The sequence below is a fragment of the Zonotrichia albicollis genome, chromosome 4 (assembly GCF_047830755.1).
Source record: "Zonotrichia albicollis isolate bZonAlb1 chromosome 4, bZonAlb1.hap1, whole genome shotgun sequence".
NCBI classification, from domain to species: domain Eukaryota; kingdom Metazoa; phylum Chordata; class Aves; order Passeriformes; family Passerellidae; genus Zonotrichia; species Zonotrichia albicollis.
The window spans coordinates 177,104-204,073 of record NC_133822.1 but is presented as its reverse complement, the minus strand read 5'-3'; the positions used below and the strand labels follow the sequence as shown (position 1 = coordinate 204,073).

The window sequence follows — 26,970 nt, the reverse complement described above, 5'->3', positions numbered from 1 at the left end:
AATTCCCAAGAGAGGTAGTTATAAGGTATGACATCAGGAAAAAGCCTGTGTGGTTGGAATGTTGTTGCTGTCAAAAGTTAATTCTTTCTTAGCCAGTAGTTAGCTTTTTGCTTTATTTTTGTGGTAGCAGTATTTTATTGTTTAAAAAATTGCTTCAAAATAACTTGAGTGGCTGGCCATCGGTACCTTGTTCAGATTTGCCTATTTGCTTGTAGCTAAAATGTTCACATCTTGTTTATCATTCTATTTTAGAAACTGCTGCCCAGCCAACTAATAACTGAACATCTATCTGTCTGGGACACGGGGAGAGGATTTAGGTAATGTCTTTGTTTCCAGAAAAAAGTTCCTGTGTAGTTTCTAAATAGAGGAGAGGGGGGTGAAGACTCGGGGCTCTGATGCCATTGGGGCACCCCAAGGTCCCCAGGAGAGGAAGCCCCACTGGGGTGCAGGAGTAGGTGTGTTCTCATGTAATATAGAATAAATTACAAATATAAACATGAAAATTGTAATCATGAAAATATTTTTTTAAATAGCTAAATAAAGCAGGTTTTTTTTATTTGTCAATAGGCAGGGTTTTTATTATAAAAATTATAAATACAAACAATATAAATGTAGAAATCTAAGTACAGGAATATATCATAAATAAATACAGATATATATATAAAGTTTAAAAACAAGAAAAAATTAGTTGTAGCAGTAGATATGACACATAATATAAATAATAATTTAAATACATTTCTAGAACTTTACATATATTATATATAATTATTAATACACTGCATCAAAAGAAACTATAAATATAAATGGGAATATAACGATACTAAGTATAAAAATATTTCAATCTCGTTTAAAAGAAGGTGGTTTTTTGTATTTATTTGGTTAGAGACGGGGTTTTTATTTGGAATAATAGAAGTATTATAGAAGTATAAATCTAAATATAGAAATAAACAATCTATAGAGAAAGATATTTGTAAAAACACGAGCGAACGACGCCTCCTTCGGCCGAATGGAACGAGCTCAGCCGAAGCAAGGCGAGACCGGCCGAACCTGACGGCCTCGAGCGAACCGAGGCCAGGCTTGCGAGGCTGCCTGAACGGAGCCGAGCTCAGGCGAACCGAGCCCGCTGCTCTCGTGCGCGCTAATTAGCGCGAGTGCGGTCACCGCCTAATGAGCCCCTGTGCCGCCCCGCGCTCCCGGTCGTGTCCGTGCGATGGGCGGGCCGCCCGCGGGACGCGGCAGCAGGAGAGCCCCGAGCCGGGCGCGTTTAACGTGAGGCGGCGCCGCTTGCCCGCCCTCAGGGAGCCGAGCCGAGCTGAGCCGAGGCGCGCCGAGCGCACAGAGCGGCTCCGAGTTCGGCCGAAGCGAGCCGAGCCGCGCCGAGCGCACAGAGCCGCTCCGAGTTCGGCCGACGCGCGCTGAGCGCACGGATTGGCTCCGAGTTCGGCCGAATAAAGCCGAGCTGCGCCGAGCGCACAGAGCCGCCCCGAGTTCGGACGAAGCGAGCCGAGCCGCGCCGAGCGCACAGAGCGGCTCCGAGTTCGGCCGAATGAAGCGAGCCGAACGCACGGATTGGCTCCGAGTTCGGCTGAATGAAGCCGAACGCACTGATTGGCTCCGAGTTCGGCAGAAGCGAGCCGAGCCGCGCCTAGCGCACAGAGCGGCTCCGAGTTCGGCTGAATGAAGCCGAGCCGCGCCGAACGCACGGATGGGCTCCAAGTTCGGCCGACGCGAGCCGAGGCGCGCCGCGCCGAGCGTAGAGAGCGGCTCCGAGTTCCGCTGAATGAAGCCGAGCCGCGCCGAGCGTACAGAGCGGCTCCGAGGCGCGCCGAGCGCACAGCGCGGCTCCGAGTTCGGCCGAATGAAGCGAGCCGAACGCACGGATTGGCGCCGAGTTCGGCCGAACCGAGCCGAACGCACGGATTGGCGCCGAGTTCGGCCGAAACGAGCCGAGCCGAGCCGAGCGCACAGAGAAGCTCCGAGTTCGACCGAAGCGAGCCGAGCCGCGCCGAACGCACGGATTGGCTCCGAGTTCGGCCGAAGCGAGCCGAGCCGCGCCGAGCGCACAGAGAGGCTCCGAGTTCGGCCGAATAAAGCCGAGCCGCGCCGAAGAGGCGCATCCAGCCGAATGCAGCCGACAATAGCCGAGTTTAGCCGATTGCAGCCCAATTTAGCCGAGCTCTTAAGTTATTCTGCAGCCCTTTGACTTTTGTCCTGACTTTTTTTCAGATGCACCTCCTCAGGTGACTGCAGCAGTTCCTTAGGTTCCATCTTCTCAAAGGGTACAAGGCTCAAGAATTCGTCTTCCAGAGAGTTATCTCAAGTCCTGGCTTGTATTGTATCTGCCTCTGTTGGCTTATGTTGTATGTACCTCTATTGTGTGTACCTATGCTGGCTTATACTGTACGTACTTATACTGTATGTACCTGTGTTGGTTTATACTATATGTACTTACATTGGATGTACCTATATTGGTTTATATTGTGTGTACCTGTGTTGGTTTATACTGTATGTAAGTGTGTCACCTTATATTGTGTGTACTTACACTCTGTTTACACTTGCACTGTTTACCTCAGCCTATATTGTGTGTACTTATATTGTACCACTTACAATCAGAGCTGCCCTGCCCTGGCACGCAGTCACAGTTAGGTAGAACAGTTACAGAAATTTTACTCTTCATCTGTCTTTTGTGGGATTTTGGGTAGAAAGTTTATCGGTCCAGAGTGGGGACAAGTCCTAGCTGTCAGATAGCCACTCGTTGACCCTTCCTGTTGTCTCACAGGTCCCCGAGGCTGCTGATTTCCCCAGGATCTGCCATTTACTTCAAGGAGCAGCAGCCAGAAGATGTGTCACAGCACGTTCTTCAGCGTCTCAGGTAAGGGCCGCAGTGAGCGTGTAAGTGGCAAGAGTGTGTCAGTGTGTGTGAGAGCACGTGGCTGTGTCTGTCTGTGTCTGCTCGTCTCTGCATGTCTCTGCTTCTCCCAGGGTCGGCGGGAGCACCCGGATTCGCGCTTGGATACGTCCAAGCATCGCTTAAAGGAGGTGCCGAGGGACGAATCTTTGTGCCGAGGAGCAGCAGCCGAACAGGTGAGCCCGTGTGCGTTTGGAGAGGGGAATTTTGTCCTTCCCCTTTGCAATTTCATCTTGCCAGTCCTTCCCCGCTTCCCCAGGAGCAGAAATGGAGCTTATGAGGACGAAAGGGATTAAGGAGGAGGAAGCAGCTCCTCTTCTTTTATTGTCTGCGTTTGAACTGAGGGGATCCCTCTTCACTTGTGGTTTTAAGGGCGTTGATTGCAGGAAAAGCTGCCTTTTCCAGGCTGTTGGGGGTATCCCGGGGGTGACAGGGAATCCCTGCGTTCTATTTGAAGGGGAATGGGAAAAGTATTCTTGTGGTGTTATGGGTTTGGTTTGAAGGCAGCCACCCCATTTTCATCACCCTAGGGTTGAAATGGAGGGGGCAGCCGCGGTGTCCCTCCTTTTCAAGGCTTTGAATGGAGGTGGAAATGGCCCTTTGCCATCAGTCGAAGGCTTTCATTTGAGGAGCGCCCCTTCTTTTGTGCTCTCGTAGGGGACGAACGTGAAGGGGAGAGGACACTTCTTTGCCCTTGTTGAAGGGAGGCGAGCCCCGCCTGCGGCGTCAGTTTCGGGCTTCGGTTGCGGGAAGCTGCAGCTGTGGCAGCGTTTGCAGGGCTGCAAGGGGGCCGTGCCGCTGCATCGGAGGGCGCTTGTGGTGGCCGCGGCCCGGGCCGGAACGTTGCCGCTCGGGAGCGGCGCTGGCACGGCCCGGGCAGCTGCCGGGGCGCACGGGGGATTTGGCGCGGCCGGGCCGGCCAAGGGCGGCGGTGGCGGAGCCGCGCCGGTGCGAGCCGAGGGAGCCGCGCCGGGCCGGCCACGGGCGGCAGAGGCGGCGCGGGCGCTGCTGCGGCGGCCCGGGCGGTGCCGGCCGCTCCGGCCGCTCCGGGCGCGGGGCTCGGGCGCCGCCGCCACCCCCGGGCCCGGTGCCGGCCCCGCCGGGCAGGGGCAGCGGGCGCGGCTCTCCGGGCCGGCGCCGGCCCCGCGTGCCGGAGGAGCCGCCGGAGGAGCCGGTCTCCTGGAGGGAGCCGCGCTCCGTCCGGGGCCGGCAGCGAGCGCGGGCTTCGGCTGCTCGCGGTGCTGGGGCGGTGCCGCGGTTCGGAGGCGCTTTTTCGGCATTGATTGCATCGCTGTGTTCGGTTTGCAGCGGGGGTACGCTAAGGGCTACGGGGTTCTTCCTGAGTGCTGCGGTTCTCGGTGCCGGTGGGGATGATAAAGGTTCGTTTCGGATTGGGTTTCGTAGTCGGATATGTTTTTTTTTGCCGGGGTATTATGTTTAGAAAGGCGCGCAATGGTTTTTACGGGTCGTAGCGCGAAGCAGCGGTTCGGATTTTAATTCTGTTGAGGTGGCTTTTATTGGCGTGAGCGGGTAGTGTTTGTTTCGGTGGGCTTTTGAGGTAGCGTCGTGTCGTTCATAGCAGCGGGTTTTTAATCTCGAGAATTGCATGTGTGTTTATCGTCTTCCAGGGCTTTTATTTATTTGGTTGGTTTGATTGTAGTGTATGTTTTATGGCTGCGGGTAATTTGGGAGACATTGTTTATGGTTACGTTTGTCTTTAGGCTTTGTGTTTGTTTCTAGGTGTTATTTTTATTTTGATAGCTTGAGGCACTATGGGTTTATTCAGTTGGGAATAATATTTTTGTTGCAGATTTAGGCTTATTTGGTTTTTGGGATTATTCTTGTTGGTGGTTTCTTCATTTTCTTTTTTGTTGTTGTTGTTGTCTTTTAATGTCTTTGAGTATTGTTCCTCAGGGGCATTTTGGGAACATGGGTATTTATATGGTGGGTTTTTAAATTGTTTTTTACTAGGGTAGTTAATTTCTTAGTTTTTAGCGGTTGAGATGTTTTCCATTTTGTTAATTAGTTCAGTTTTTAAAGTTAGTTTTACGGAGGATTGTTTATTCTTTGAGTTAGCGTAGAGGTAGAATTTTGTCGGTTTTTTTTTTTTTTTTAGTAACGTTCAGGGTGAGTGGCACTGTCTGGAGGTTAGAAGATTGGTTTGACTTTTTTTTAGTACCTTTTGTAATTTGCTGTGTGTGTTTCTATAGGGTTTTCTTTTGTTTTGGTTCCATTTTTCGGTCGTGATGAGAATTGTTATTGACAAGAGTGTTCTTTGTTTTTTCTCTGACGCTTGTTTGGCTGTTGGAGGTGTCTCGATGTTTTTGGAAGATATTGGTGGGAATTTGATGCTGTTTGTTCTGTCATTTCATTTAGGAATTGGATTTTAAATATACAATTATAACTCTCACTATATTGAAACAAAAGAAATAGATGTGTAGAAATGGGAATGAGCCAACGTTATTCTTATATATTCGGTCAATTTTTAAAATTTAACATGGAACATAAGTCATTATATGTTGCAATTAGTTATTCTATTTTTTAATAGAGCATCGTGTATGTATACAGATATATGAATAGAGAATATAAATGGAAACACAAGCCAAACAAAAAAGCAAATATAGAAATGTATTGCAACTATATGCAGATATATAAAAAATTAGTAATAAATTCCGTCCCCCGCCTCTATGGTTTCAAGATAGCGGAGACAATTTCCGGTCCTCCCAGCTGCCGTCTCTATGGTTTCAACGTGCCAGAAGGGTTTATCCGCTCGTCCCGTCCCTTCTCTCTATGGTTTCCAGATGGCGGAGACAATTTCCGGTCCTCCCAGCTGCCGTCTCTATGGTTTCAACGTGCCAGAAGGGTATATCCGGTCGTCCCGTCCCTTCTCTCTATGGTTTCAAGGTGGCGGAGACAATTTCCGGTCCTCCCAGCTGCCGTCTCTATGGTTTCAACGTGCCAGAAGGGTTTACCCGGTCGTCCCGTCCTTTCTCTCTATGGTTTCAAGATGGCGGAGGCAATTTCCGGTCCTCCCAGCTGCCGTCTCTATGGTTTCAACGTGCCAGAAGGGTTTATCCGGTCGTCCCGTCCCTTCTCTCTATGGTTACAAGATGGCGGAGACAATTTCTGGTCCTCCCAGCTGCCGTCTCTATGGTTTCAACGTGCCAGAAGGGTTTATCCGGTCGTCCCGTCCCTTCTCTCTATGGTTTCAAGAACGGGGAGACTATTTCCATTCCTCCCAGCTGCCGTCTCTATGGTTTCAACGTGCCAGAAGGGTTTATCCGGTCGTTTTTATTTGGTTAGAGGCAGGAGTTTTATTTTAAATAATAGAAGTGTTATAGAAATGTGAATCTTAAGATAGAAATAGATAATAAATATATAAAGGGAGATTGCTAAACTATGACTACAAATTGAACTATAATTATAGGTAAGTAATATGAAGAGTTGTAGTATAGAATAGAAATAACATGATACGGCAATATGAATTATAAATGGGAATATAAATATAAAAATAGGTAAGTATAGTTTAAAAGAAAGGGAATTTTTTGGCTTTTATTTAAGTAGAGGCAGGGGTTTTATTTTAAATAGGTGTTACAGCAGTAAAAATCTTGACGCAGAAATATGTAATCAATGTATAAAAATATGTATAAAAATATATAACTGCTCGCATCAGATGTAATGTAGAATATAAATTTATTTACAAATTGAGATTGATAAAGATAAATGTATAAGTAAGCAATATACATTAATGTACATTATAAATGCAAATAGGAATATAAAAATCAGACATAAGGATAAAACCTATTTAAATATTGTTTGAAAGAAAGGGTTGGGGTTTTTTTTATTCTTACTGGGTTAGAGGCAGGGTTTTTATTTTAAATGACATGAATGTAGATATTATTGGTATATATTTCTCAATATTGAGATATACAATCAAGATATAAATATATATATAAACACAAAATATAAGTAAATAGAGATAATAGGAAGAGATGTAATGGAGAATACAAATAACAGCATACGTAAGTATACATTTTAAATGTAAATGTGAATATGGACCTGAAAAACAGAATTTTAAAAAATATTGAAATACAGTTGAGAAGAAAGGGTTTTCTTTTTGGCTTTAACGTGGGTGGAGGCAGGGGTTTTATTTTAAATAATGGAAGTGCTACAGAAGTAAAAATCCTCACACAGAAAGATATAATAAATATATAAAGATCTGAATAAAAATACGAAAAAAAATAGAAGTAATAGGAAGAGTTGTAACAGAGAATATAAATTTTGAAATAAATCGGAAAATAGAAATGCAAAATCGAACACACATCAGTATAGAATTTAAATATAAATGTGGATCTAAATTTGAAAAATATTATTAAAAAAAAAAATGAAATACAGTTGAAATGAAAGGGGTTTGTATTTGGCATGTATGGGTGGACGCAGGGGTTTTATTTTGAATCCTGCAAGTGTTAGAGAAGTAAAAATCCTAAGAGAAATGTATACTTCCAATGTAAAAATAGGTATATTTCGAGCGGGGCCGAATTGTTCGGAAGAGGCGAAGAGCCGAGTGTGGCCGAACAGAGCCGACTTGAGCCGAAGAGCCGAGTGTAGCCGAAAACAGCCGAGTTTACACCAAGAGCCGAGGATAGCCGACTGGAATCGATAGCCGAGGGTAGCCGACACTGGCCGCATTTAGACAATGCGCCGAATGTGACCGAGTTTCGTCCAACCGTGCCGAGTTCGGCCGTAGAGCCGAACTGAGACGAGTTTAGACCAAGAGCCGAAGCAAGCCGAATTGAGCCGAGTTTCTTGAAACAGAACCGAAGGACGCCGCAGCGCTCTCCCTGCAGGTCTCCGGGGCACACGGCAGGGGGCGCTGTATAAAGTAAGTATAAAATATCAACTCTCTATAAGAAGGAATAAAAGCTCTATGTCATGTGCAGCAGTAGAAAATTTCAGGCTCCCAGGGAATAAATAGTTTTCTTTACATCATTTTCGTTTTGCAGGTTTTTTTTACTCCCAGGTAGCCTGAAAGTTTCTACTGCTGCTTTTTTATTCTTAAGCTAGAAAGGAAAACCAAGATCAGAAACAGAAGAAAAGGAAAGGAAAAGGGAAGGAAAGGAAAGGAATCAGGAGCACCAGAGGGAAGGGAAGGGGTGAAAAGCAGAGTGAAAAAAGAAAAAAGAGTTGGAGCGAAAAAGAGAGGGCATTCGGGAGGAGCGTTGCTGCCTCAGGTCCTTCCCCGCCCAGGGGCGAAGGACCCGTTTGATGCCCGGGAGGGACTGCAGCTCCCGGTGGCGGAGGACGGAGCAGTGGCTGTCAGCCCGAGACTACAAGTCCCGGCATGCCCTGCTGCCGGCGAGGCGTGTGACGCAACGGCTGACGCGGCACATGAGTGGCTGGCGTGCCAGGCGGCCGCGCGGGGCTGTGCGCGGGCAGCTCCCGGCCCGTCCCGCGCGGGACGGCGCTGCGGCGGCGACGCCGGAGGGGCGAAACCTCCGTCTGGCCGTCCGCACGGAGCTGAGCAGCGCGGAAGGAGCGTCGGCCCGGTTCTTCGGCCTTACTGAGCGGTAGCGATGGCGGAGGGCGAGGCGGTGCTTTGCTGCCGCGGGCCGGGAGCTGCAGGAGCCGCCCCGGGCGAGCGGCGCCGGGCGCTCCCGCGGTCCCGGTGGGGCGGCTGCCCTCAGGCTGGCGGAGGCGCAGCAGCCCCCGAGCTGCAGCCGTCTCCCTCGGGCTGCTGCCGGTGCTGCGGGCGGAGGCGGCTCCGCCGCGTGTTGGGCGTTGCGAGCAGAGAGCGCTGCGATATCGCCGGAATGACTGGGCTGCTGCCTGCGCTAGTGCTCGAGGCTCTTTCTGCCATGCAAACGGATGGAGCTGCGCTGAGCGGTAAAGCCAGAGATGGCCGGGAGAATGCCCAGCGCAGGGAGCAGGCGGGCTGTATCCTTCCGATGGCACAGGTGCGATCCGCAAACTCATCCCCTTCTGCCCCTGCCCTCCCGAGCCCCAGGGAAAGTGCTTTCCAGCATTGTCGGGCTTCTGAAAGACAAAACTTGTGATTTGACACTAGCATCCAGAAAAGGTTTCTGTCTAGATTAGCAAATGCCTAAATTGTTCTTGGTTACATCCCATGACCGGTTTTAGGCAGTGACTTTATACTGCTTTTAGGATTTTCTTGTACCAAGGTGAGAAAATAGGCAGGTCTGATAGTGGTTTCACTTTTTTTCTACTTCACGTTCCATGAGATTCTTTTATCCAAGCACTTGTTTTAAAATTGTACTGTAGGCGTTTATGGTTCACTTTTTTTTTTCTTTGCAGCACCCGTGACTTTTTTTTTTCCCTAAATCGGGAGTAAATATAGCTGAGTAAAATGACCTTGGTTTTCTTCTTTCTTTTTCAACTGAGTTGTTTTTATTAAAAATCCTATTTGCCTATAGAAAAAGTGGGTATGTCCTGTAATATATCCTAGCTTTTCTTGTTTACAGGGTACTCAGAAAATATGTCTCCCTTAGAGTCCCACAGAAACGTTCTCAGTGCGATCTCTGTCAAGGTATGCATTTACAAATAAGTGATCCTTTAGATATTTGACTGTGTACCTTTTCCTGTAATTCAGAGCTTGCATTCCATGCCTTTTATGATAAACCTATAAAACATGTAAAAATGGTTTTGCACATCTTAATCGTTGCAGGCAGCACTAAGTGGATTTAGAGCCTGTTCTTGACCAGACAAAGGGAAAAAGTGTGACTTTGATGCTGAACTTGTCATTTTTCATTGGACTTGTCTTTAGTTATTTAGGAATAGAGAGAACTAGAAAAAGAGAGAAATAGAATTGGTTATTGAGCACTCCTCAAATGCTCACCGTGATTCAGTGCAGAGCCGAAGTGAAGGGTGATGGAACAGAGCTCTGTGCTTTAGAAGGAAATAAATTTAAACCTGACCTCCACACAGTGTCTCACTAACTTCTGTTGTTTTAAAATACCAAATACGTTTAGGAAGTGTTGGAAGTTAGTATTTTGGGAAAGAAATGGCAGTTCCACAGAACATTGCATTTAACAGAGGCTCTCAGAACGATTCATGTTGTAACTGCTGTCACTGCAATCGGTTGGTGGTTCAGCCTTGAAATGTGCACTTGCCCTTCTATAAAGCACTGTTTTGTTTGCCTTTCAGTGCTATGAGTCTTGATAAATTGGAGAAGAGCCCAAGAGAAGTTTTTCATCCCTTGATATAAAAGGTAGGAAGTGACTTTTTTTGGTTTGGTTCTTTTTCTTTATTATTTTCTGGAAATAAAAGTAATTAAGTATAGGTACGACTGGTTTGTTTCTTCCAGTAGCAGGTGATAATAATAGTAGTAGTAATAGTAAAAATAATAATAGAAATAATAATAATAATAGTAACGTAATACTACTTAAACTGTCTTTATCCATTGAACTGGCCATTTCAAATCAAAACTTGTAAACACAAATCAAACCATCATCCTTGTAGAATCTTTCACAGCAGTGGGCTAAAGATCCTGGTTTTGTTGACAGGATTTATCGGTTCTGGAAGAACAAGAGGGAAGTACAAGCCTAACTACTTCTAGCTCACAGACCCGTCCAGTGAATACAGCTTTGTATTTTGATGGGCTTGTGATGACTTTGAAATCGATTGCTCATTACAGTAAAAAAAAAAATAATGTTTTTTTGAACGTGACAGCAGAAATAACTTTCAGTACCAACTTAATAATAATAGATCACCAATTTAAGTTAAAAATTCATGCTATACTATCAGAATTTAAAGGTAAAATATTATGTATTAGGTGATGGTATAAAGTGTATGTTCTAATGTGTAGGATGTATGCAAAGATAGATACATACCTGAAAGTGCTTAGAGGCAACAAATTTTTATGTCTGCTGTTTGACTGTTTATCATACAATATTTGGTTTTATTTCCCAGGGATCGGTGAATTTTAACTTTGGAGTCCTCTGTGCTAAGGATGCTCGGCTTACAGATGATGAAATGTTCAGTAATGGTGAGTTTTTCACCTTCTCTTTAGTTGCTATTCTGATCTGAATAAGAAAAAAACAAAAGCAAGAGAAAAAAAATGGATGGTTTATTATTTTTTTACGCTGTTATGTTTGTTTCCTCAGTATTTGCTGCAGCTCTGCTTACCCAAACTTTGGGTTCCTTCTGTCCCACTGGGAGTCGCCCGATTTGGTTGCATCTGGTGAAACTCACCCTGAGACCTTGGAGAACCAGCTCAAACTACGTGAGAGCCATTTGCAGTTCTCTGCAGACACCTGGAGAATGGGTGATGCTTCTGAGGATCTGGCAAGTGTGCTTCTATCAAAACTCAGTCTGTGAAATTTCTGGGGAAAACCCTTCTGTGTACCGAAGGGTTCAAACTCTGGTGAGGATCCAGTTATCAGGTGCTCACCTGCATGGTTCCAGCTCTTAAAGTGAACACTTGTACTCTTGCCCTGTAGTTTATATCTATCGTATTTTTGTTATTTTGCAAGATTTTACGGCTTTGCAAAATATTGTGCATTTGACTCTTTGGAACCTGTCAGATCGTTCTTTGGTGCAGCACCACCTCATGGGACACTTGGCTGCTGTCCTGAAGGGGTTGGTCGTAAATCCTGGAGGGTTTATAAGTCTTCTGTCCCCAGGGAGGTATCGTGCTTTGTTTGCTTTTGTTCTGTTTGTTAGGCGCTGCTTCTCACTGGAAGTATGAATTTCAAACTACCCTGTTCTTTTTTTAACTGTTTTCCTGGTTCTCTCCCTACGGCAGGGAAAGACTCTCGTGTCCTTGTCGTCAGGCTCGGTGCTGTCCAAAAAGATACAGAGACTAAAACAATCCTAAGAAGCAAAATATGACTGCAGGGAAAACAAGCTGGAGAGAACAAAAGGTGGTATTGTTATCCTTACCCTCTATTAGAAACATCCACTGTGCTTTGATGTGGTAGCTGCCAGGGGCTTGTCAGCTCTTTGTAGGCAGGTGTGGGTGTTCACTTGTAGGTTTTTTCTCTGGACAAGTCAATTCAATCTTTGCTAAGCTTATATTTGCAGATTACTCTCTAGCACAGTCCAGCATGACATTTTTGAATGTTGTAAAAATACCATGTTACTTGGAAATTGCTAATGATGAGAAGCCTTAGGGAAAAAAGAAGATTTCAGGGTTGGAAGATGTGAGAAGAATTTTGTGGGGATGTTAGACTGAAATAAAGTGCACTTGAAGCTGGACTGGCATGCTGGCAGATCCCCTATTAAAGAGTAGTGCTTAAATTAACCTGGGGGTTGCCCATTGTTTCTGTAGAAATCAATGTTTCCTGGTCTTCAGAAGTAAGCTGCTTTGAAAAGCTGGAAGGTGCAGTATAGTGACAATCCCCGTGCTTTGGATTAAAAGTAGATTTCAGAAGGGTGATAGGCTTTTGTCTTTTCCTAGAAGTCGATGTAATTCTATCGAGGAGTTTTTAATTCTGTGTTGCCATGTCATCCCTCAGAGCCCTGTCGTACTAATCGTCATACAGATGCAAAACAAAACATCAGACGCTGTCCCAGCCACTTAGAGCCCAGAACACGATTTCCTCGGGCTGCCATTTGTGTGCCATCGGTACTCACCACGGAAGCGAGCCGGGGATGTTGCAGCTGTTGGGAACAAACCGCTTCTCGTCACACAGAAATGGAATTCGGACGACGCCTCGGCCAGCCCCTCTCTGCCGTCGTCTCCTGAATCTGCAGCAGAGCAGTTGCAGTCCGTCCGGGTACGTGTAATCCAGCTCCTGACGATCTGAGCACACGGAGCAGCGCTCAGCTGCCGTGGGGGCTCAGGGAAGGCAGAGTGTGCATTGTCATCTTCCTGAACCTACAGACCAATCAAAGTGAGAAGCCACAGGTTGGAAATCACTCGCATATATGCTAAATAAAACTTGCAGATTTATTTAAGAATTGTTTCTGCTTGTTCTTTTTTGTGCTTCTGTGCTTAGAAAACATCCCTATAAAATCAGTTCAATTCATCAGTTGAACCTTTGTTTGCAGACCCTCACTGAGCAGAATTTGTTGCAGATTCAGTGCACGCTGCGCTGGAGTGTGAGGAGCTCAGTGCACTGCCAGGAGTGTGAGGAGCTCATGTGTGCTACTTTTTACTTTAGGACGCTCTAAGGTATTTATTCCTTTTGGGATACATGATGAGAATTCCCAAGAGAGGTAGTTATAAGGTATGACATCGGGAAAAAAGCCTGTGTGGTTGGAATGTTGTTGCTGTCAAAAGTTAATTCTTTCTTAGCCAGTAGTTAGCTTTTTGCTTTATTTTTGTGGTAGCAGTATTTTATTGTTTAAAAAATTGCTTCAAAATAACTTGAGTGGCTGGCCATCGGTACCTTGTTCAGATTTGCCTATTTGCTTGTAGCTAAAAAGTTCACATCTTGTTTATCATTCTATTTAAGAAACTGCTGCCCAGCCAACTAATAACTGAACATCTATCTGTCTGGGACACGGGGAGAGGATTTAGGTAATGTCTTTGTTTCCAGAAAAAAGTTCCTGTGTAGTTTCTAAATAGAGGAGAGGGGGGTGAAGACTCGGGGCTCTGATGCCATTGGGGCACCCCAAGGTCCCCAGGAGAGGAAGCCCCACTGGGGTGCAGGAGCAGGTGTGTTCTCATGTAATCTAGAATAAATTATAAATATAAACATGAAAATTATAATCATGAAAATATTTTTTAAATAGCTAAATAAAGCGGGGTTTTTTTATTTGTCAATAGGCAGGGTTTTGATTATAAAAATCATAAATACAAACAATATAAATGTAGAAATCTAAGTATAGGAATATATCATAAATAAATACAGATATATATATAAAGTTTAAAAACAAGAAAAAATTAGTTGCAGCAGTACATATGATACATAATATAAATAATAAATACATTTCTAGATCTTTACATATATTATATATAATCAATACACTGCATCAAAAGAAACTATAAATATGAATGGGAATATAATTATACTAAGTATAAAAATATTTCAATCTCGTTTAAAAGAAGGTTGTTTTTTGTATTTATTTGGTTAGAGACAGGGTTTTTATTTGGAATAATAGAAGTATTATAGAAGTATAAATCTAAATATAGAAATATACAATCTATAGAGAAAGATATTTGTAAAAACACGAGCGAACGACGCCTCCTTCGGCCGAATGGAACGAGCTCAGCCGAAGCAAGGCGAGACCGGCCGAACCTGACGGCCTCGAGCGAACCGAGGCCAGGCTTGCGAGGCTGCCTGAACGGAGCCGAGCTCAGGCGAACCGAGCCCGCTGCTCTCGTGCGCGCTAATTAGCGCGAGTGCGGTCACCGCCTAATGAGCCCCTGTGCCGCCCCGCGCTCCCGGTCGTGTCCGTGCGATGGGCGGGCCGCCCGCGGGACGCGGCAGCAGGAGAGCCCCGAGCCGGGCGCGTTTAACGTGAGGCGGCGCCGCTTGCCCGCCCTCAGGGAGCCGAGCCGAGCCGAGGCGCGCCGAGCGCACAGAGCCGCTCCGAGTTCGGCCGAAGCGAGCCGAGCCGCGCCGAGCGCACAGAGCGGCTCCGAGTTCGGCCGAAGCGACACGAGCCGCGCCGAGCGCACAGAGCGGCTCCGAGTTCGGCTGAATGAAGCCGAGCCGCGCTGAATGTACAGAGCGGCTCCGAGTTCGGCCGAAGCGAGCCGAGGCGCGCCGCGCCGTGCGCACAGAGCGGCTCCGAGTTCGGCTCAATGAAGCCGAGCCGCGCCGAGCGCACAGAGCGGCTCCGAGTTCGGCTGAATGAAGCCGAGCCGCGCCGAACGTACAGAGCAGCTCCGAGTTCGGCCGAAGCGAGCCGAACGAGCCGAGCGCACAGAGCGGCTCCGAGTTCGGCTCAATGAAGCCGAGCCGCGCCGAGCGCACAGAGAGGCTCCGAATTCGGCCGAAGCGAGCCGAGTTCGGCCGAAGAGGCGCATCCAGCCGAATGCAGCCGACAATAGCCGAGTTTTGCCGATTACAGCCCAATTTAGCCGAGCACTTAAGTTATTCTGCAGCCCTTTGACTTTTGTCCTGACTTTTTTTCAGATGCACCTCCTCAGGTGACTGCAGCAGTTCCTTAGGTTCCATCTTTTCAAAGGGTACAGGGCTCAAGAATTCGTCTTCCAGAGAGTTATCTCAAGTCCTGGCTTGTATTGTATTTGCCTATGTTGCCTTATGTTGTATGTACCTCTATTGTGTGTACCTATGCTGGCTTATACTGTATGTACTTATACTGTATGTACCTATGTTGGTTTATACTATATGTACTTACATTGGATGTACCTATATTGGTTTATTTTGTGTGTACCTGTGTTGGTTTATACTGTATGTAAGTGTGTCACCTTATATTGTGTGTACTTACGCTCTGTTTACACTTGCACTGTTTACCTCAGCCTATATTGTAAGAAATAGATATAAAATTGATATGAATTTTTTTATGTTTATCTTATCTATCATTTGTTATATATTACACCATATTGATATAAGTTTTTTAAAGCATTTTAACATAAAGGGGGTTTTTGTTTTTTATTTGGCAAAAGCAGGGGTTTTAGTACAAAAATGATAAATACAAGTAATATAAAGATAGAAATCTAAGTATAGAAACAGATCATAAGGAGCAAAAGGCTAATATAAAATTAAAAATCTAAGATAAAATAAGTTGTAGCAGTAGATATGGTACATAATTTAAAAAATAATTTATTTCTATTATTTGAATAGGACACATATTATATATCATGATTAATATAATGCTTAAATATAAACTATAAATATAAATGTGAATATAGTCATGCAAGCTATAAATATAAAATATAAACTATAAATATAAATGTGAATATAGTCAGGCAAGCTATAAATATAAAAATATTTCAATATAGTTTAAAAGAATAGAGCTTTTTTGTATTTGTTTAGTTAGTATGGGATTTTTATTTTAAATAATTAAAATTACATTTCTATCATTCTTTTAACATAGAAATATACAATAAATATAGAAAGATTTTTTTAAAACCAGAAAATATAAATAAATAGAAACAGTAGGAATACACAGAATATATTTTATAAATTACATGCTACATCAATGTCCACTATAAATATGCATGTGAATATAAATACGAAAAATAGGACTATCAAATTGATTTTAATAGGATTTTAAACCAAGGGGGTTTGTTTGGTTCTGGTCGGATAAGAGGCAGGTTTTTGGCATTTATTTCAGAGCAGTTTTTGTCTGGGGTCGCCCCTGTTCTTTTTTGCCGCGGTCGCTGCCCGCAGGCCCGAGGCGCGCTGCGCCCCCGTCTGGGGCGGGCGGCAGTGCTGCCGCCTTGTGGGCAGAGCGCGGTACTGCAGCCGTGCGCCGGCAGGCAGGCGAGAGGCCGCCATGCTGGGAGTGGCGTGTCGCGGGTGTCTCGGACTTTTCGTTGACCTTCTCGAGATGGCGGGGAAGTGGAGGACCCCGGTGGGTGTAAGTGAACTGCCTGCATGGAATACCGACGTCATGGCGGCCCCGACGGATTTTTCTGTGGCGTTTGAAGCGTATCCGATACATGCTGTGGGCTCAGCGACGCCGCGGGCGGGCGTATTTCTGCGGATTTGTGACAGGCATCTGGGTAAACCTGGCCTGTCTGCGCCGGGGTCCTCTCATGCCCGCTCTCCCGCCCACAGCGAGCCGAGGATGGCCGAAAAATCCCGACTTGAACCGAAGAGCCGAGTGTTGCCGACAATAACCGAGTTTACCCGAAGAGCCGAGTGTTTCCGAAAACAGCCGAGTTTACCCGAAGGGCCGAGTGTAGCCGAAAACAGCCGAGATTGCCCGAAGAGCCGATGGTAGCCGAAAACAGCCGAGTTTACCCGAAGAGCCGAGTGTGGCCGAAAACAGCCGAGTTTGCCCGAAGAGCCGATGGTAGCCGAAAACAGCCGAGTTTGCCCGAAGAACCGATGGTAGCCGAAAACAGCCGAGTTTACCCGAAGAGCGAGTGTAGCCGAAAACAGCCGAGTTTACACCAAGAGCCGATGATAGCCGACTGGAACCGATAGCCGAGTGGAGCCGACACTGGCCGCATTTAGAGAATGTGCTGAATATGACCGAGTTTAGCCGCACCGTGCCGAGTTCGGCCGAAGAGCCGAACTGAAACAAGTTTAGACCAAGAGCCGAAGCAAGCCGAATTGAGCCGAGTTTCTTGAAACAGAACCGAAGGACGCCGCAGCGCTCTCCCTGCAGGTCTCCGGGGCACACGGCAGGGGGCGCTGTATAAAGTAAGTTAAAAAATATCAACTCTCTATAAGAAGGAATAAAAGCTCTATGTCACGTGCAGCAGTAGAAAATTTCAGGCTCCCAGGGAATAAATAGTTTTCTTTAAATCATTTTCGTTTTGCAGGTTTTTTTTACTCCCAGGTAGCCTGAAACTTTCTACTGCTGCTTTTTTACTCTAAAGCTAGAAAGGAAAACCAAGATCAGAAATAGAAAAAAGGGAAGGGAAGGAAAGGAAAGGAATCAGGACCACAAGAGGGAAGGGAAGGGGTGAAAAGCAGAGTGAAAAAGGAAAAAAGAGTTGGAGCGAAAAAGAGAGGGCATTCGGGAGGAGCGTTGCTGCCTCAGGTCCTTCCCCGCCCTGGGGCGAAGGACCCGTTTGATGCCCGGGAGGGACTGCAGCTCCCGGTGGCGGAGGACGGAGCAGTGGCTGTCAGCCCGAGATTACAAGTCCCGGCATGCCCTGCTGCCGGCGAGGCGTGTGACGCAACGGCTGACGCGGCACATGAGTGGCTGGCGTGCCAGGCGGCCGCGCGGCGCTGTGCCCGGGCAGCTACCGGCCCGTCCCGCTCGGGACGGCGCCGCGGCGGCGACGCCGGAGGGGCGAAGCCTCCGTCTGGCCGCCCGCACGGAGCTGAGCAGCGCGGAAGGGGCGTCGGCCCGGTTCTTCGGCCTCAATCAGCGGTAGCGATGGCGGAGGGCGAGGCGGTGCTTTGCTGCCGCGGGCCGGGAGCTGCAGGAGCCGCCCCGGGCGAGCGGCGCCGGGCGCTCCCGCGGTCCCGGTGGGGCGGCTGCCCTCAGGCTGGCGGAGGCGCAGCAGCCCCCGAGCTGCAGCCGTCTCCCTCGGGCTGCTGCCGGTGCTGCGGGCGGAGGCGGCTCCGCCGCGTGTTGGGCGTTGCGAGCAGAGAGCGCTGCGATATCGCCGGAATGACTGGGCTGCTGCCTGCGCTAGTGCTCGAGGCTCTTTCTGCCATGCAAACGGATGGAGCGGCGCTGAGCGGTAAAGCCAGAGATGGCCGGGAGAATGCCCAGCGCAGGGAGCAGGCGGGCTGTATCCTTCCGATGGCACAGGTGCGATCTGCAAACTCATCCCCTTCTGCCCCTGCCCTCCCCAGCCCCAGGGAAAGTGCTTTCCAGCATTGTCGGGCTTCTGAAAGACAAAACTTGTGATTTGACACTAGCATCCAGAAAAGGTTTCTGTCTAGATTAGCAAATGCCTAAATTGTTCTTGGTTACATCCCATGACCGGTTTTAGGCATACTGCTTTTAGGATTTTCTTGTACCAAGGTGAGAAAATAGGCAGGTCTGATAGTGGTTTCACTTTTTTTCTACTTCACGTTCCATGAGATTCTTTTATCCAAGCACTTGTTTTAAAATTGTACTGTAGGCGTTTATGGTTCACTTTTTTTTTCTTTGCAGCACCCGTGACTTTTTTTTTTTTCTCTAAATCGGGAGTAAATATAGCTGAGTAAAATGACCTTGGTTTTCTTCTTTCTTTTTCAACTGAGTTGTTTTTATTAAAAATCCTATTTGAATATGTAGAAAAAGGGGGTATGTCCTGTAATATATCCTAGCTTTTCTTGTTTACAGGGTACTCAGAAAATATGTCTCCCTTAGAGTCCCACAGAAACGTTCTCAGTGCGATCTCTGTCAAGGTATGCATTTACAAATAAGTGATCCTTTAGATATTTGACTGTGTACCTTTTCCTGTAATTCAGAGCTTGCATTCCATGCCTTTTATGATAAACCTATAAAACATGTAAAAATGGTTTTGCACGTCTTAATCGTTGCAGGCAGCACTAAGTGGATTTAGAGCCTGTTCTTGACCAGACAAAGGGAAAAAGTGTGACTTTGATGCTGAACTTGTCATTTTTCATTGGACTTGTCTTTAATTATTCAGGAATAGAGAGAACTAGAAAAAGAGAGAAATAGAATTGGTTATTGAGCACTCCTCAAATGCTCACCGTGATTCAGTGCAGAGCCGAAGTGAAGGGTGATGGAACAGAGCTCTGTGCTTTAGAAGGAAATAAATTTAAACCTGACCTCCACACAGTGTCTCACTAACTTCTGTTGTTTTAAAATACAAAATACGTTTAGGAAGTGTTGGAAGTTAGTATTTTGGGAAAGAAATGGCAGTTCCACAGAACATTGCATTTAACAGAGGCTCTCGGAACGATTCGTGTTGTAACTGCTGTCACTGCAATCGGTTGGTGGTTCAGCCTTGAAATGTGCTCTTGCCCTTCTATAAAGCACTGTTTTGTTTGCCTTTCAGTGCTATGAGTCTTGATAAATTGGAGAAGAGCCCAAGAGAAATTTTTCATCCCTTGATATGAAAGGTAGGAAGTGACTTTTTTTGGTTTGGTTCTTTTTCTTTATTATTTTCTGGAAATAAAAGTAATTAAGTATAGGTACGACTGGTTTGTTTCTTCCAGTAGCAGGTGATAATAATAGTAGTAGTAATAGTAAAAATAATAATAGAAAAAATAATAATAATAGTAACATAATGCTACTTAAACTGTCTTTATCCATTGAACTGGCCATTTCAAATCAAAACTTGTAAACACAAATCAAACCATCATCCTTGTAGAATCTTTCACAGCAGTGGGCTAAAGATCCTGGTTTTGTTGACAGGATTTATCGGTTCTGGAAGAACAAGAGGGAAGTACAAGCCTAACTACTTCTAGCTCACAGACCCGTCCAGTGAATACAGCTTTGTATTTTGATGGGCTTGTGATGACTTTGAAATCCATTGCTCATTACAGTAAAAAAAAAAAATAATGTTTTTTTGAACGTGACAGCAGAAATAACTTTCAGTACCAACTTAATAATAATAGATCGCCAATTTAAGTTAAAAATTCATGCTATACTATCAAAATTTAAAGGTAAAATATTATGTATTAGGTGATGGTATAAAGTGTATGTTCTAGTGTGTAGGATGTATGCAAAGATACATACATACCTGAAAGTGCTTAGAGGCAACAAATTTTTATGTCTGCTGTTTGACTGTTTATCATACAATATTTGGTTTTATTTCCCAGGGATCGGTGAATTTTAACTTTGGAGTCCTCTATGCTAAGGATGCTCGGCTTACAGATGATGAAATGTTCAGTAATGGTGAGTTTTTCACCTTCTCTTTAATTGCTATGCTGATCTGAATAAGAAAAAAACAAAAGCAAGAGGAAAAAAAAAGGATGGTTTATTATTTTTTACGCTGTTATGTTTGTTTCCTCAGTATTTGCTGCAGCTCTGCTTACCCAAACTTTGGGTTCCTTCTGTCCCACTGGGAGTTGCCCGATTTGGTTGCATCTGGTGAAACTCACCCTGAGACCTTGGAGAACCAGCTCAAACTACGTGAGAGCCATTTGCAGTTCTCTCCAGACACCTGGAGAATGGGTGATGCTTCTGAGGATCTGGCAAGTGTACTTCTATCAAAACTCAGTCTGTGAAATTTCTGGGGAAAACCCTTCTGTGTACCGAAGGGTTCAAACTCTGGTGAGGATCCAGTTATCAGGTGCTCACCTGGATGGTTCCAGCTCTTAAAGCGAACACTTGTACTCTTGCCCTGTAGTTTATATCTATTGTATTTTTGTTATTTTGCAAGATTTCACGGCTTTGCAAAATATTGTGCATTTGACTCTTTGGAACCTGTCAGGTGGTTCTTTGGTGCAGCACCACCTCATGGGACACTTGGCTGCTGTCCTGAAGGGGTTGGTCGTAAATCCTGGAGGGTTTATAAGTCTTCTGTCCCCAGGGAGCTATCGTGCTTTGTTTCCTTTGTTCTGTTTGTTAGGCGCTGCTTCTCACTGGAAGTATGAATTTCAAACTACCCTGTTCTTTTTTTAACTGTTTTCCTGGTTCTCTCCCTACGGCAGGGAAAGACTCTCGTGTCCTTGTCGTCAGGCTCGGTGCTGTCCAAAAAGATACAGAGACTAAAACAATCATAAGAAGCAAAATATGACTGCAGGGAAAACAAGCTGGAGAGAACAAAAGGTGGTATTGTTATCCTTACCCTCTATTAGAAACATCCACTGTGCTTTGATGCTGGTAGCTGCCAGGGGCTTGTTAGCTCTTTGTAGGCAGGTGTGGGTGTTCACTTGTAGGTTTTTTCTCTGGACAAGTCAATTCAATCTTTGCTAAGCTTATATTTGCAGATTACTCTCTAGCACAGTCCAGCATGACATTTTTGAATGTTGTAAAAATACCATGTTACTTGGAAATTGCTAATGATGAGAAGCCTTAGGGAAAAAGAAGATTTCAGGGTTGGAAGATGTGAGAAGAATTTTGTGGGGATGTGAGACTGAAATAAAGCGCACTTGAAGCTGGACTGGCACGCTGGCAGATCCCCTATTAAAGAGTAGTGCTTAAATTAGCCTGGGGGTTGCCCATTGTTTCTGTAGAAATCAATGTTTCCTGGTCTTCAGAAGTAAGCTGTTTTGAAAAGCTGGAAGGTGCAGCATAGTGACAATCCGTGTGCTTTGGATTAAAAGCAGATTTCAGAAGGGTGACAGGCTTTTGTCTTTTCCTAGAAGTCGATGTAATCCTATCGAGGAGTTTTTAATTCTGTGTTGCCATGTCATCCCTCAGAGCCCTGTCGTACTAATCGTCATACAGATACAAAACAAAAAATCAGACCCTGTCCCAGCCACTTAGAGCCCAGAACACGATTTCCTCGGGCTGCCATTTGTGTGCCATCGGTACTCACCGCGGAAGCGAGCCGGGGATGTTGCAGCTGTTGGGAACAAACCGCTTCTCGTCACACAGAAATGGAATTCGGACGACGCCTCGGCCAGCCCCTCTCTGCCGTCGTCTCCTGAATCTGCAGCAGAGCAGTTGCAGTCCGTCCGGGTACGTGTAATCCAGCTCCTGACGATCTGAGCACACGGAGCAGCGCTCAGCTGCCGTGGGGGCTCAGGGAAGGCAGAGTGTGCATTGTCATCTTCCTGAACCTACAGACCAATCAAAGTGAGAAGCCACAGGGTGGAAATCACTCGCATATATGCTAAATAAAACTTGCAGATTTTTTTAAGAATTGTTTCTGCTTGTTCTTTTTTGTGCTTCTGTGCTTAGAAAACATCCCTATAAAATCAGTTCAATTCATCAGTTGAACCTTTGTTTGCAGACCCTCACTGAGCAGAATTTGTTGCAGACTCAGTGCACGCTGCGCTGGAGTGTGAGGAGCTCAGTGCACTGCCGGGAGTGTGAGGAGCTCATGTGTGCTACTTTTTGCTTTAGGACGCTCTAAGGTATTTATTCCTTTTGGGATACATGATGAGAATTCCCAAGAGAGGTAGTTATAAGGTATGATATCGGGAAAAAAGCCTGTGTGGTTGGAATGTTGTTGTTGTCAAAAGTTAATTTTTTCTTAGCCAGTAGTTAGCTTTTTGCTTTATTTTTGTGGTAGCAGTATTTTATTGTTTAAAAAATTGCTTCAAAATAACTTCGGTGGCTGGCCATCGGTACCTTGTTCAGATTTGCCTATTTGCTTGTAGCTAAAAAGTTCACATCTTGTTTATCATTCTATTTAAGAAACTGCTGCCCAGCCAACTAATAACTGAACATCTATCTGTCTGGGACACGGGGAGAGGATTTAGGTAATGTCTTTGTTTCCAGAAAAAAGTTCCTGTGTAGTTTCTAAATAGAGGAGAGGGGGGTGAAGACTCGGGGCTCTGATGCCGTTGGGGCACCCCAAGGTCCCCAGGAGAGGAAGCCCCACTGGGGTGCAGGAGCAGGTGTGTTCTCATGTAATCTAGAATAAATTATAAATATAAACATGAAAATTATAATCATGAAAATATTTTTTTAAATAGCTAAATAAAGCAGGTTGTTTTTATTTGTCAATAGGCAGGGTTTTGATTATAAAAATTATAAATACAAACAATATAAATGTAGAAATCTAAGTACAGGAATATATCATAAATAAATACAGATATATATATAAAGTTAGTTGTAGCAGTAGATATGACACATAATATAAATAATAATTTAAATACATTTCTAGAACTTTACATATATATAATTAGTACACTGCATCAAAAGAAACTATAAATATGAATGGGAATATAATTATACTAAGTATAAAAATATTTCAATCTCGTTTAAAAGAAGGTTGTTTTTTGTATTTATTTGGTTAGAGACGGGGTTTTTATTTGGAATAATAGAAGTATTATAGAAGTATAAATCTAAATATAGAAATATACAATCTATAGAGAAAGATATTTGTAAAAACACGATCGAACGACGCCTCCTTCGGCCGAATGGAACGAGCTCAGCCGAAGCAAGGCGAGACCGGCCGAACCTGACGGCCTCGAGCGAACCGAGGCCAGGCTTGCGAGGCTGCCTGAACGGAGCCGAGCTCAGGCGAACCGAGCCCGCTGCTCTCGTGCGCGCTAATTAGCGCGAGTGCGGTCACCGCCTAATGAGCCCCACTAGGGGCAGAGCCGGGGGATCCAGTCCTGGTGGGAGCTTTTTAGGGCTTGATGTCCCTTTTAGATGTTGCGTTGTCAGTGCGGTCCCCTCAGTCTCAGCGCTGGGGACGACTCCCACGGTCAGGGCGAGAGGGGCTCCGCATCTCTGCAGGCTCAGCACTTGGCTCCTCACATCCAGACATCACCTTAGTCTCTCAATTCGTAATTGGCTCGTTGTTTTTGGGGTTTTCTCGTTGCATTTCGAGTCGGGGTCCCACAAAGCATTCTGGACTTTGGAGTCACTTTGCATAACCCCCCCCCACCCTCTCAGGTGTCTTCCCTATGTTGTAAGAGAGCACAGCCTCGGGGGAAGGGTCCACCGCACCCAGCCAGGCTTTTTACTAATACAAAAGAAGAGATAAGCCTCAACGACCCGGTATTACAATAACAAAGCACTAAGTATCCTGGCAGAGACCGACCTGATGGCGTCCCTGCAACTCCGTCTCACAAAAAAAATATTAACTGAATTTTTGTTCATAACATGAGCCTTGAGGTGAGCGTGTATCATTGCCGGCTTGGGATTGAATGAAATGCACTAAGGAAACCAGCGCTGGGGAGGGAGGCAGGGAAAGCCTCTCTTAACGTTTACCAATTCTTCCGTCAAACTCATCACGGCAGGACAGGGTGAAGACTGAAAGTGTAAGAAGATGTGGAGGGAAACAGAGAATCTGACAGGAGCATCGAACGCACAAGTGCACGAATTTCGCTTTTTGCTTGGATGTAAACTCAGAAGTTGTAAGGAATTTGGGAAAGGGACATTTCAGAAGGAGAAGGAGGAGAAGAAGTTGTTGTTACAGTCCTGGCAAAATCTTTTGTTCTAGCTAATAAAAGAAGTTAGTTTAGAAAACAAAAAGAAAAAAAAATGTAGTTTTTCTTTACTTGACTATTATATTCATTGGTGGTATATGGTGTGTTGTTTTATTTCTTGGTATTATTAACTCAGTGTAAGTTGTTTTTTGAGTGAACTAACTTTCTGGATGGGTTGGTTTGTATTTGAGGCAGGATTGATTTCAATAGGTTTCTTTCACAGACTTCTGATAGGTATTACTGGGGTTTTGGTTTTGTTTACTGTATGCATAAACATCCAGCTTTGGTTGGGCCAGGTGGGCTGGCGGAGTTTGTGGGTGTGAATTTATTCGATGGCTTTTGTTAAATGCAGTGTTTAATTTTTGAAAGGTTTTTCAATGTAGTGGTTTTAAGGTGGTTTTTAGAATTGATTGTATGGTTTGATGTTGTTTATAGTTGCTGTCCGGTAAGGGATGTGGTGTGAGTACTTGAACGTTATGGTTTTGGTTTTCCTAAGTTCCGTTTTCTTTCTGGTTCGATAGGTTTTTTTAGTTTTATTTTTGGTGCCAGGGGTATTCACGTGGTGGGTTTTTATAGGCAATATGTTTTTTAATTTGGGTAGTGATATTTTTTAGTATTTTAACAGTTTAGATTTTTTATTTTTATGCTTTGAATTAGTTTTCTTTTAATTTTAAATTAAGTTTTATAGATTATTGGTTTTTATTTGTGCATTAGCATAAAGGTAGAGCTTTGGGGGCTTCTTTTAGTACTGTTTAGGGTCAGTTGTACAGTTTTGAGTCTAGTGAGTTGGTTTGATTTAATTTTTAGTGGGTGTTTGTTTTTCTTAGCAGTTGTGTCATTTTCAAGGTGTATTTGAGGTTTTTGGGGTTTTTGAGATACTGGTTTAGGCGGATGTTTATGATGAGCATGTGCGCAGGTTTTGGGCTAGTTGAAGTGGGATTTAAAATTTATTTTGGGTTAGGTTTATTTGAGTGTTTATGAGGGTTCAGTGTTGTGGGATGTTTGTTCCGTTAGTGATAAAAATAGGTTTTGTTTTGATGTGCTGCGATGGGATGAGCGTGTGCTGCGTGCCGGTGCTGACAAAGGTACGGTATTGTTGTGGCTTATTTATATGGTTTAATATAGAGATGAAAATAGAAATAAATATACATTTAAAAAGAAATATAACATTAGAGTGGTAAACATAAATATTGAGAACAGATACATATATAAAACTATAATTCATGGTATAGAATTGTAAGATATCATATAGATAAATGATAGTCTATTATATATATGCACAAAGATATATAAATATAGATTGTAAATATAAAAATACTTAAATATAGTTAAATTGGGGGTTTTATTAGGTTGTAGACCTGTTTTTATTAATAAATCATATAAATAGAAATAAAATAAAAATTCAGATACAAATATATAGGGAAATACAAATATCTATAAATATTGATATTAAATAAATCCAAGTAAAAGAAATATACAATACAGAAATTTTCTATCTATGATTATATTAGAGGGCATTCTCCCTAAGATATATACAATATCTATGAATATAATGAATGAAAATTATCAATCTAAATATGATTATAATTTTGAAAGATAAAGTTACTTGTTAAATTTTAAATGTGGTTGAAATAAAGAAGTGTCCTTGGTTTTGATTTGGTTAGAGGCAGGAGTTTTATTTTAAATAATAGAAGTGTGAATCTTAAGATAGAAATAGATAATAAATATATAAAGGGAGATTGCTAAACTATGACTACAAATTGAACTATAAATATAGGTAAGTAATATGAAGAGTTGTAGTATAGAATATAAATAACATGATACGGCAATATAAATTATAAATGGGAATATAAATATAAAAATAGGTAAGTATAGTTTAAAAGAAAGGGAATTTTTTGGCTTTTATTTAAGTAGAGGCAGGGGTTTTATTTTAAATAAGTGTTACAGAAGTAAAAATCTTGACGCAGAAATATATAATCAATGTATAAAAATATGTATAAAAATATATAACTGCTCGCATCAGATGTAATATAGAATATAAATTTATGTACAAATTGAGATTGATAAAGATAAATGTATAAGTAAGCAATATACATTAATGTACATTATAAATGCAAATAGGAATATAAAAATCAGACATAAGGATAAAACCTATTTAAATATTGTTTGAAAGAAAGGGTTGGGGTTTTTTTTATTCTTACTGGGTTAGAGGCAGGGTTTTTATTTTAAATGATATGAATGTAGATATTATTGGTATATATTTCTCAATATTGAGATATACAATCAAGATATAAATATAGATATAAACACAAAATATAAGTAAATAGAGATAATAGGAAGAGATGTAATGGAGAATACAAATAACAGCATACGTAAGTATACATTTTAAATGTAAATGTGAATATGGACCTGAAAAGCAGAATTTTAAAAAATATTGAAATACAGTTGAGAAGAAAGGGTTTTCTTTTTGGCTTTAACGTGGGTGGAGGCAGGGGTTTTATTTTGAATCCTGCAAGTGTTAGAGAAGTAAAAATCCTAAGAGAAATGTAT

At 43.9% G+C, this 26,970-nt stretch overlaps 2 long non-coding RNA genes across 4 annotated transcripts; both read left to right on the top strand.

Moving 5' to 3' along the window:
- Nucleotides 1–1,635: 1,635 nt before the first annotated feature.
- LOC141728963 (uncharacterized) lies at nt 1,636–11,353 on the top strand. 3 transcript variants are annotated; one of them, XR_012580217.1, is made up of 7 exons: nt 1,636–2,360; nt 2,780–2,872; nt 2,983–3,084; nt 9,388–9,452; nt 10,070–10,133; nt 10,835–10,910; nt 11,029–11,353. It is a non-coding gene; the product is annotated as an uncharacterized LOC141728963 (long non-coding RNA). The 3 variants fall into 3 exon arrangements; XR_012580216.1 differs by lacking the exon at nt 1,636–2,360 and having other exon boundaries at nt 2,370–2,872; XR_012580218.1 differs by lacking the exons at nt 1,636–2,360; nt 9,388–9,452; nt 10,070–10,133; nt 10,835–10,910; nt 11,029–11,353 and adding an exon at nt 5,607–7,089 and having other exon boundaries at nt 2,370–2,872.
- Nucleotides 11,354–17,669: 6,316 nt separating this feature from the next.
- On the top strand, nt 17,670–19,467 carry LOC141728914 (uncharacterized). The gene is made up of 3 exons (XR_012580166.1): nt 17,670–18,220; nt 18,740–18,804; nt 19,422–19,467. It is a non-coding gene; the product is annotated as an uncharacterized LOC141728914 (long non-coding RNA).
- The last annotated feature ends 7,503 nt before the right edge of the window (nt 19,468–26,970 follow it).